The 11512-nt window shown below is 40.5% G+C and overlaps 1 pseudogene; it reads right to left on the bottom strand.

The window, feature by feature from the left end:
- Positions 1-3179: 3179 nt before the first annotated feature.
- Positions 3180-9278, bottom strand: LOC120961889 (uncharacterized; annotated as a pseudogene).
- Between the last annotated feature and the right edge of the window lie 2234 nt (positions 9279-11512).

Genomic DNA, 11512 nt, shown 5'->3' with positions numbered 1-11512 from the left:
GCTAAGTGACAATCTGGCATTGCCCAACTGTGTGAGAGCATCCTCCTTCGCATCCACCATTTTAGCAAAGTCCATTTTGAAAAATCTCAGCTCTTCCTCCATCCTCCTCTTTTCTCCAATTAACTTGAAATTTTCTTCAGCATTCTTAACATTCTGTCTCAGCTTCTCGTCATACATGCTCCACAGTTCTTGGAGGCAGAACTTTATAGCCACTGACCACTCCGGGTCTACCCATTCCACATAGTTACATTTCACTTCTTCCTACAGAATGAAAAAATATGGTCTCAATCATATATGCACGAATGCACTACAATTACATGCAATGCACTACAAATATGGTCTCAATCATATAAACAAAAAATGTAGCATGCATTAATATACATAGGGCAGAACATATATTAGACCGTAAAAAAGACAACATAAATACAGACTTTGTAAATGCACAAATTAATTGAAATTGTACGCAATTATGGGCAGTACAATGGATTACTGCATAGTAAATCAAGCACGAGCTAATCGAAACATATATTTACAGTACGAAACAACATACCTTCTGACCACAGGCAAGAAAACGTCTACCAGTGTCCAAGGAATCAAAAGCAACTAGCGTGACGCAAGGTTCTCGATGCAGACAACGAGAAGACAAATCGTGAGCAATGCCACTCCATTCATAGCAAGGGATAGTCGTAGGAAGCTAAACAACACAGATAATGCACAAATCAACGCCCTGCGTTAAATACCGCAAATGAAGAACCCTAACCCTAAGCCTAACACTATCTGGAGATTATATAGCAGGAGCGTACCTGCAGGCTAGTCACGGATTCGCCATCCGAAGAAGAGCTCAACTGGTCGCTCCACGAAACCATGGCGTAACGCGACCGGCGGCAAGACGTGGATCGGTGGCGGCGGTGGCGGTCGCAGTGGATAGACACAACGAGCATGGAGAGCACGAGGGAAGAACCGGTCTGCCCCGACCAGGTGACCAGCGCGGCCCATTTAAACGGGCTGTAACCAAAATAAAAATTATTAAACGGGCTCGACAACGGCCGTGTGTCGTGCCGTCTAATGGTGGGTTTTCTTCTTTTTTTGCGGGGAAAATGGTGGGTTTTTCTGTACCAAGTCTATACTCTAGACCCAAGTGTGCTGGTTTTCGGTAAATAAGCTAGAGGAGTGAGAAAAATTAATTATTACCACACATAATTACATCTTCTATATCTAAATAACTAGCCCCCACTAACCTATTTCTCTTGACATGCAATTATGCTACCTCATCATTCAACATGCATGGAGAAAGGTTCACCACAACATGCAATCAATAATAATAAAAATCCACCTCAACATGCAAACATGCATGAGAATTTACATACCATCTTTATATTTATATTATTACAATAACCAAACACCACAAATCATTTTTTTAGTTTTAATTATCATATTATTACTTTACATATACATGTTCCACGTAACCAATTCTCTATGAATATATTGCAAAACATTCCCGCATCAATATGTGGGGTGTCATCTCGTTTTCTAAGATAATACAATTCAAGTGGACAACACAAAAGATGCCATCATTACAAAGGCTAAAACGGTATCCATTTTCCATGATTAAAGTCCCTAGTGACCGCCTCCTGTTTAGTCCATATATGCTACAAGCGCTATCTCAAGGTCCTGGCCTCTTGCCAGAGTATATATCATGTATGTATTAACAGATTGTAAACACCTCAGTACTAGATCACTGGATTCATCCATACATAACTCTAGCAAGTGTTCTACTCTTCTTCTTGCACCACGTTTCTGCATATGATAATACATAGGAAAAGTTCACGAATGACAAGTTAATAATAATTATAACCTACAATGCGTACAAAAACTTACTTCTTATTTAGTTTGCATTTCTTGCTGCGTTTAGTGTGTCCTAGCAATTTGCAAGCGCCGCACCTGATTCTGAGCTCATTGTACGAAAGTAGCCTACCATTTTTCGACATAGGGCTGTTCTCATCTACCTTAGTTGCACCTTTTGTTGATAGTTTAATAGGATCTTGAACTTCAACTATGTTGCCTTCACCATCGTCTACATATTCAGTTGCACACCTACTGAGATCAGCCGTTTTCTTACTCAAAATTTCCTTTAGTTGATCATACTCATGGCTCTTAGCTATCACGCCTTCAAACTCTCCTATAACTGATCCCACAAAGCTGGGTGTTTGCATGCCGCATGCATAGCTTCTGAAGCCAACACACTGACCTGGCTACATTTCATTTTTTCACATGCCCCAGTCCAACAAAATCCCAACAGGTCGCTTGTGCGCCTCGCGGGCAGTCCCAACCTTGCTTCTTTCGTGAACCGAATAAGAACTAAACACTTTGGTATTTCAAATATATTCAAGTACTTCAGTACATGGAATATGTGCTTGTAAGGTAGACCCTTTCGAATCATTCTTCTACAGTTGCACCTTATAGTTTCTCCGGAATTTACTGGTGTATACTCCACCCAAAAATGGCTCTTCCGGTTATTCTTCCAGGCCATGATGTACTGTTGTGATCCATCTCCGAGTTTTATATCTACAATCTCCATGCCGCCAATTTTTCTAAGATCATCTTGCAACATATAGAAGTTCGCTGGAGTGAAGACGTGAGAAGCAGCTATCTCAAGTTCCCTCGAGCTAGTAACTGGCACCGGTAAACTCTGTGAGGCCGTGCAGTCATCTCGCGCCTCGTTCTCGCGGATACGTACAACGACGTTCCATAGTGCAAAATCATATCCACCAGGGTCATTTCACCGTCTAGGTGGAGGTGAAGGCATAAGTTCATACTTTCACTCCTCTGGTTGCTTTTCATGCCAAGCCAAAACCCCTCTGTCAAATAAGCTGCGGCCCACAGTCTCCTCTTCTTATACATCCGTCTCAACCATGTTACTGTTTTTTCCGACGTCCATCATTTGGAAAACGCGTGTCATCTCTCATCAAACATAGTCGTGGACATGCTGTAGCACAGAAGAGTTCGGAACTCCTTCAAGGACTTGTGACTGAGGTGAATCTTCATATTTTTTCTATATGCCACATACATATACGGTGCCACACGTCTGGAAAGACTTGGCGAATTGCCTTGATCATCGCAACGTCAGCGTCCGTGAGTACACTCTACGGCAGCTTTTGACACATGGACCTCAAAAAAGTCTACAGTAGCCACACATATGTCTCTTCGGTCTCGTCGGAAACCGTGGCACAACCAAAAACAGTGGTCTTCCAGTGATTGTTAAGACCAACAAAAGGTATGAATGGCATACCATAGCGGTTCATCTTGTACGTGCTGTCAAATACAAGCACGTCGCCGAAGTCCTCATAGTCATGACGAGACTGGGAGTCACACCAGAACATTCTATTCATATGTCCTTCCTTATCTAACTTGTACTCGAAAAAGAAGCTAGGATCCCTCTCTTTCCTACTGGCCATGATGCCTATGGTTGTGGCAGCATCACCTTTTGAAAGCAGCTTCCTCTTCTCCCTGGAGCAAAGGTTGTATATATCATGCCTGGTAAAACCAACACCGCCATACCATAAATGTTTGCTGAGGAAGGAATCCATAGTGTCGTGAATTCTAATCCCTGCAGCTCCCATGGACAATATCTCAGCTTTCTGGTACTCTTTGATTTTTCTGTGGGACCAAAGAAAAGGTACCTCGTCCGGTCTTGCCATCATATGGCTATACTTGTCCTCAAAACTTTCAACATACCAAACCCCACGCTTTTGGTCAAGCTTGACGGTAAGGTGCGCTTCGCAGTTGCAGCATGTCTCGGGTCTGAGCCTACGGTTGCGTCCTTCCTCGGTTAGCAACTTGCTGTCACGTTTCCCTTCTCTGGAACAAACAAACCGCCTGTAACGCATATGATGTGACTCGGTTTTGCTATAACTGACCTTACCCTTTCTAATGCTGAAGCCATTATCTCTAGCATAATTGTTGTACAAATCGAACACAACATCGTGAGACATAAAAGTCATTTGTATTATTTGTATGAACATATCCCTCTTATCATCTGCACTGGCAATATCTTGGACATTCTTTTTCCCCTCATCTTCTGTCACCTACACAATCAAAACATAGCCATGAAAACAGTTTTCTATGGTTTAACATTACTTCCATACAACAATGATTACATACATACCTCACTCATGATGACCTACGACTGTGACTCCCCAGAATCAGGTGCATCTAATGATTCGTCGTCATGTCCTGTCTCTGCGTTGGATTCACCGTAATAGGCTTACGCATTATGACAATCAGAGATGAGCTGAAAAATACAACACAAATACATAAGTACTTATCATATAATATTCCAGGAAAAATTCAATTTGCATGCCAACAAAAAATTCCACTTCCGCACCTGACTAATGTAATCTTCATTCGGGAACTCCGAGTTGTTTTCCTGACCATCATCATGCTCATCCATCTATAAATTTTCAACACAAAAATATAATGTTGTCGGATGCCACCAAAAAATTACAACATGATAATGTCACTCACATTAAGATCTTCCCATTCGTTCCCATTCTCTGACCAATTTCCACGATCTGAATTTTCATCATCTGACCAATCTTCTATCCAATCTTTAATCAGTTCTCCAAACTCCATGTCTACCATGATATTAGTTAACTCATCGTCCGCCATTTCCTACAACAAATAATATGTATCATCACATGTGCAAACATTATCAATACTGAAATATATAACACATAGCACACGATCACGGATGTTAAGTAAACTACCCCAACTGAGGGCATTCAGATCTTGCAAACCTAGTAAGGAAGATGGCCATGGCACCCGTCGTGATCACTTTGAACCGCGAGGACTAGCACTACCTAACCTAGCTAGATCTGTGATTACCTCTGCCGTCGGATACCTTGGTTAGCCGCCACATCAAATAACGATAATCATCGTGGGCACAGCCGACGGCAACCGACGCTACGTTAACCCTAGACTGAAGAAACCCAGATCACGAGGAGCACCACTACAGGAACAAGATCCACGATCGCCTGCGCCACCAGGTAGCTAGGTTATATTACCCGCCCCGTTAGGTTAACCACTACCACAAAGACAGCGGCGGCGGCAGTTTGTTTGATGTTGCCGCGAGCGAGACTAATGGGAGGACGCGGGATGCGGTACCTGCGAGCGCTGGAGATTCACGACGTTGCCGCGCCCGTTGTCCGATGAGATCGCCGGCGACGAGATGGCCGCCGCTAGAGATCTACTGCGTGAATTACGGAGCTGCGTGAATGCTCGCGTGAACTGCGTGAATGATTGGATTCGGCAGGTCTTACGTGATCGTGGGGTCGTGTGATGTTTTTTTTTGGGAAGGATACTGTACGTATACGGTCTGGGTTATACAGGGTTAGATAGGGCTTGGATGTGGGCTACGGCGGGCCAGGAAAAAAATAAACTCGCGGGGACAAGGATACCCCTCGGAAACTAGGATCAGGGCCGTCTCCAGAAATTTGGGGGCCCGGGACAAAAATCAAAATAGGGCCCTAATTTTTTTAAAACCATATAGTTGAAGAACTAATGTAAGTAAAGCATACTCTCCTTAATTATTTAACTTCAAATATGTCTGCTTTGGTACAATATTTAGGAAATATATGAAATACTCATGGTAAAATAGTAAACATGGTGCTAAAGCAGTAAACTTCTAAACTGACCTCATTTTCTACCAAAAAGCAACATTCTTCTAGTATTTCTTGAAATGAAATCTTCGATCAAATCTTCATAATTAATCTTCTCCAAGATATCATTTTCAAGTGCTATAGTTGCCAATCCATTGAGTCTTTCTTGTGACATAGTAGAACGCAAGTAGGATTTCAACAACTTGAGTTTAGAAAACTCCTTTCTGCGGATGCAACCGTCACAGGAATGGTTAACAAAATTCTGTATGCAATAACAGCATTAGGATAGATTAAGGAACGCTTCTTCAAAAAATTCAGAATATCAAGTGGGCCCATAGATTTCTGAAGTGAGTCTTGGAGAAAAAGTAGCTCGCAACACAACTCAAGTCCATCAATATCTTTATTTTCTCCACTCTTAAGTGCACCTTCAAGATTAACACAAGCAGCCAACAAACTCTTATCATCCAAGGATCGCAGCCTATCTGAAGTAAACAAGAAACCAAATATTTTTTCATACCCTTCATACTGTTGAAATCTCGTGTTAAGTGAAACTATAGCTTGATCAACAATATGCAGAAAATAATTGACCCTAAATGACTCCTCTGCCGATTGTGAAACAATAGATGGATCATCTGCACCCTCACCAAATTGCCTTTTCCTCTTGATTTGACGCTTGGTGCGGAACTCTGGATCAATATCCATCTCCATTGCAATTTTTTTTTTGCATCTTCCAATGCTTTTGAAAAGCCAGATTCTCTGTACTTGGTGAAGAAGGAAATCAAGCCCTTTACAGACTCAATTGCGATATCAATAAGCATATCCTTTGACTGCAACTCTTTGCTGATCAAATTAATAGCTGATAATATTTCATACCATATGATTATTGACACTAAGAATTCAAAGCCACAAAGATCATTTTCTGCCAATGATTGAGCTTCACTACTTGTCGATGGATCTTTATCATTTTCAGCCACTTGTAGTAAAGCCTCCCTTATTTCTGGTAGTTGAATCCTTATAGCCTTAACACTATCAACACGACTCTCCCAACGAGTAGCTGACAATGACTCGAGTGTTACTCCTGTTATATTATTTTTGAGAATTTGCCATCTTTTAGTAGAATTAGCAAATGTTGTGTAGATGCATTGAATAATGCCAAAAAATCAGATGCTTTACGACAAGACTTTGCCATATCACATAATGTCAAATTTAGACTATGGCAACCACAAGCCGAATAAAAAGCTCTCCGGTTTATTTCCAAAACTTTACTTTTTACCCCTTGATGTCTTCCTTTCATATTTGACCCATTATCATATCCCTGCCCTCTCAGATTATCAATATCAAGGTCAAGACTTTTCAATTCATTTTTTAGAACATCAAACAATCCTTGCCCGGTGGTATCATTCACATCCAAAAAACCTAAGAATGATTCCTCAATGCAAAAAGAACCAGAAGATGCATCAACATACCTAATTATCAAAGACATCTGCTCTTGGTGGCTTGCATCGGGAGTACAGTCAAGTAAAACAGAGAAGTACTTTGCTTCTTTTACCTTTCTAATGATTTCAGACCTGATTGCAACAGCGAGCAAATTTATTAGTTCATTCTGGATGGAAGGACCAAGATGATGATCACGGATTTTATCATTTGTTTTGCGGTCAACATGTTCTTTTATAACTGGGTCAAATTCAGCCAACATTTGAACCAATCCTAAGAAATTCCCATTGCTATCTTGGTACACCTTGCTATTACTGCAACGAAATGCTATATTATGTTCCGCAAGAAATTTCACAATCAAAAGAATCCCGAGCAAAACTTTTCTCCAATGCTCCCTTTCTTTTTCAAGTTCTTGCTGAGCAACTTTATCAATTGTTTGATTCTTCTCCAACCTGAATCGCAAGTCATACCAAGTACTCATATTTGTGACATGTTCTCTGCCATTTTCATGCTCTTTGAGTCTACTGATAAGATGATGCCAGTCACTGAAGCCATCATTTGCTAATTGGCCTCTAACATGTCCCTTCCTAAATAATTTGCAGCAAAAACAAAATACTTTGTCAAGATCTTTGCTGTACACAAGCCACTCTCTATCACACTTTTCTCCATTCGAGAGAACTCTAGTGTACGATAATGCAGAAAACCTTCTACCAAATTTGTCTGTACGACCATGCTCAATAGACGGGTCTCTTTTAGGACCACTTTGCGCCAAAATATCAATCATTGTAGGATCAAGTGCATCCCAAGTTCTTGGATCAAATATATCCGGTTGAACAGAATTATTAATGTTATCAGCAACATTACCTTCAGCAACAATATTAGCATCATCACCTTCATCAACATGAATAGAATCATCACCTTCGACTACAGTGTTAGTATCATCATGTTCATCAGATTCTGCAATGTGAGCCTCAACCTCTACTGGATCACAACCATGTGCATCATCAATATTAGCATCAGGAGTTTGGTTTTCAAAATTGCTTTGAGGTTCTTTCACAACAAATTTATCGAGAGCGCCCTTTTGGGTCCGAGCATCTTCTTCTAGCTTTTGTTTCTTCCTACGCTTCGAAGCACCAGAATCATACTTCCTCCCTGGATGCATGAATATTTCTGTTCAATGAAACAAAAAGTAATCTGAGTCAATTCAAACTCTAGAAATTGTAGCACTGTATAGCTAAGAAAATAGATAAAGACTTCACCCAGATGAAATATTAGAAAATATTGTTTAACAAAAAATAGTTTACCGCCTAATGCGGTAATGCCTACGCTGGCAAAATAAAAATAGGGTTTTGTCTACAAGGAATTACGCCGGCGAGGGATGAATGATCCGCCGTGGGGCTTCGGTGGCCGGCGGCCGCGTACGAAAGGCTGAACTGACGTGTTTGCTCTGCCGCCGTTGCCTTGCTCTATTGCGGGTCACCCAGGCGCCCAGCCGCCGTCGCCCCTGTGTGCCTTCTCGTCGTTCACGAGCGCTGATCGATTAGGTCATTGGGATTAGATCGGATGCTAAAACTGCTAAGCGATGGGGGTTAGAGAAACTACGGGCTGGAGGGCTACACTGCATGCGTACGTGTATATGGGCTGCCTGGCTGTATGGGAATGCATTTTTTATTGGGCCTTATATATATATATATATATATATATATATATATATATATATATATACATATTCCTAGACTGGGGCCCCCCAAATTTTGGGGCCCTGTGCGGTCGGCCAATTTGGCCTTGGCCATCGACGGGCCTGACTAGGATAGGGGAGCACTGAAGCAAGGCTCCATTGTAATGGTTCCGAACAAATTCATGCGAAACACCGTGTTATCATGTACTTTGCTTTTGCACATGGTGCTACGTGTCATCAGTTCATGAGACGATAGTTGTGAGAATATCTAAACACCTGGCACAACATGGCCGGCGCAGACACGATCGACAGAGCATCCACCGTTGCCGTGCGCATGTCAAGCTGCACCAGTATAAGCATGAGCGGCAGCGACGTAAGCACGGGCGACGTCAGCATCCTCCTCCAAATGCATGATAGGATATGATGCTCTTCCTTAGCCTTTGCTTGTGGTGCTTACCCATTAGCTGCAGCAGCAGGCCTTTCGTCTTTACATTTGATCCAGGATCCATGTTTGTCGGTCCCCCAATAGTCGTCTTATCTGAAAAGATGACTCCTCCTTTTCGGTTTAGCTCCGATTCTTTGTCTGATTATTAAACAAAACATGAACTAAGTGTCATATGGTTATACCATCAATTGGTATCTCTTATATCTAAATAGGCTCCTAGTTTTTTCATTTTATTTTTTTCCTGGTGAAATCATGCCATGCATGTCGGTTGCGAGTTAAATTCTTTGCACTAGTTTTTGTGTGGTCATGGGCAGTATGTGAGTTAATGCTTCGAGCAAAAATATGTAGGTCATGTTTCACGTTTCTTTGAAGATGATGTCATGTTAACTATAATTTGGATTTTTTTTCCCTTCTTATACTCCTACATGATTTAATCGTAGATTTCATAGGCTTTATTGTTTTTAAAATGTAAACTGACTCTTACATTTGTACCTATTTATGCATTTGTTTTAACACGGTTTTCGCGGCAACACCTGAGGCATCATCTAGTCAAGTTATATAAACTAGTCATCATCCCGTGCATCTGCACGGTCTAGATATTAAGGAGGTGCATAATTACGAACACAATTGTAGTAACATTTAAAATGCAAGAGTATAAATTATGGATATTTTACTGACGGATAAATTATTTGTTATTCAACAATGATAACAAAAAATATACACATGTATTAATAGGCTTCATGATTGGGCAGAGCGTATCCCTTGTCCCTTCATGTTGCGCAAAATACAATTATTGGTCTGAATAGATCCTTCCTCACATTGTGGTAACTATACCTCTTTGTGAATTTTATGCTTGATGTATGGAGGAAGTCTGTATTAATTCGATCGATATGGCCAGATAGATGTATTCCTGGCCTAGAAAATAATATTTACAGATTTGTTCGACATGGTAGCTTATATAACAGAACTCAACAAAAGTTTGGACAAACATGCATACACACGGTAACCGCTCAACATAATTTGAAAAACATGAGAGGCATTTGCGGAATGGGCTAATGTGTATAAAATAAATAAATAAATATTCCATAAACTAAATCATTAGAAGGGGCACCAAATGTTCTTGAATGATTCTTGGGAGCCGTTACAGAGATTTTCTATGTTTGTACTTTATTTAAATTATCATGACTGGTCTTTCTTCCCCTCGCAAGAAAATGGACAGGTCCTTCTGTGCAGTGAAATTGAAATTTCTTGTCCAGATATATGTGTAGGTTCTTTTTTATTAACACATAGCTTTATGATTCTTTATTTGTATGTATCTGTTTTCTTTTTGAACGAAACATGTGCGTCTTTTTCCTTTTTAGGAATCTACGACATGGACCTTTTTTAATGGGGATCAAGCATTTGTGCTTACTTGTGTTTGTTTCGTATCTACTCCCTCCGTTCCCAAATGTAAGTCTTTCTAGAGATTTCAACAGGTGACTACATACGGAGCAAAATTAGTGAATCTACACACTAAAATATGTCTACATGCATCCGTATATTGTATTTCATTTGAAATGTCTATAAAGACTTATATTTAGGAACGGAGGGAGTAGAGAGAAGAACGACCAACTGAAAAAAAGAAGGGACGGTAATTTATTTGTGTGTGCGCTTTTCGGATGTGTATTTTCTTAGACGTGTACGTGGGTGTTGAGGACTTCTCCTCTTGTACGTGTGGGGAGATTTTCTTTGTGTGGGGGCGCTTCTCGGGTGGATTTGTTTAAAAGGTGTGTCGTGAGGGCTGAGGACTTATTTTTCTTGTACGTGTAGGATTAGTCCTCCTCATGTACGCGGTGTTTCTTTTTCTAAAGAAAAGGAGGTAACAACCGTTAATAGATCTTGACCATTTAATTTATAATCTAATGGCTAAATTAATTCTGCTGATGTGGATTAACGTGAAGGCTTTTATGGTGCCTCCAATTAGTAACTATAAGATAAGATACTTACCCCGCAAAAAAAGTTATATAAAATTATAAATGCTTATGACATACTTTTTTTTATGAAAAGGGGAATATATTAATACTACACTCAGCCTCTGCACCAATAAAAAGCCTAAGAACATTCAGGATGTACACAACCAAATAAATAAATAAATAAAAAAGACCCTGCCATGGTGATCATTCACCCGCAGTAGCAACACTCTAACCACCACCAATGACAACACCCTGGCTAGAAAGCAGGTTCTCCAAAGTTTAATATGTCATAGATCATAGATCAAATAGATAGATGATCAAACTTTAATCACATGGGAAAGGGAGT

The sequence above is a fragment of the Aegilops tauschii genome, chromosome 6 (genome assembly GCF_002575655.3).
Source record: "Aegilops tauschii subsp. strangulata cultivar AL8/78 chromosome 6, Aet v6.0, whole genome shotgun sequence".
In the NCBI taxonomy this organism is placed as follows: domain Eukaryota; kingdom Viridiplantae; phylum Streptophyta; class Magnoliopsida; order Poales; family Poaceae; genus Aegilops; species Aegilops tauschii.
This window is presented reverse-complemented; position numbering and strand designations above follow the sequence as displayed.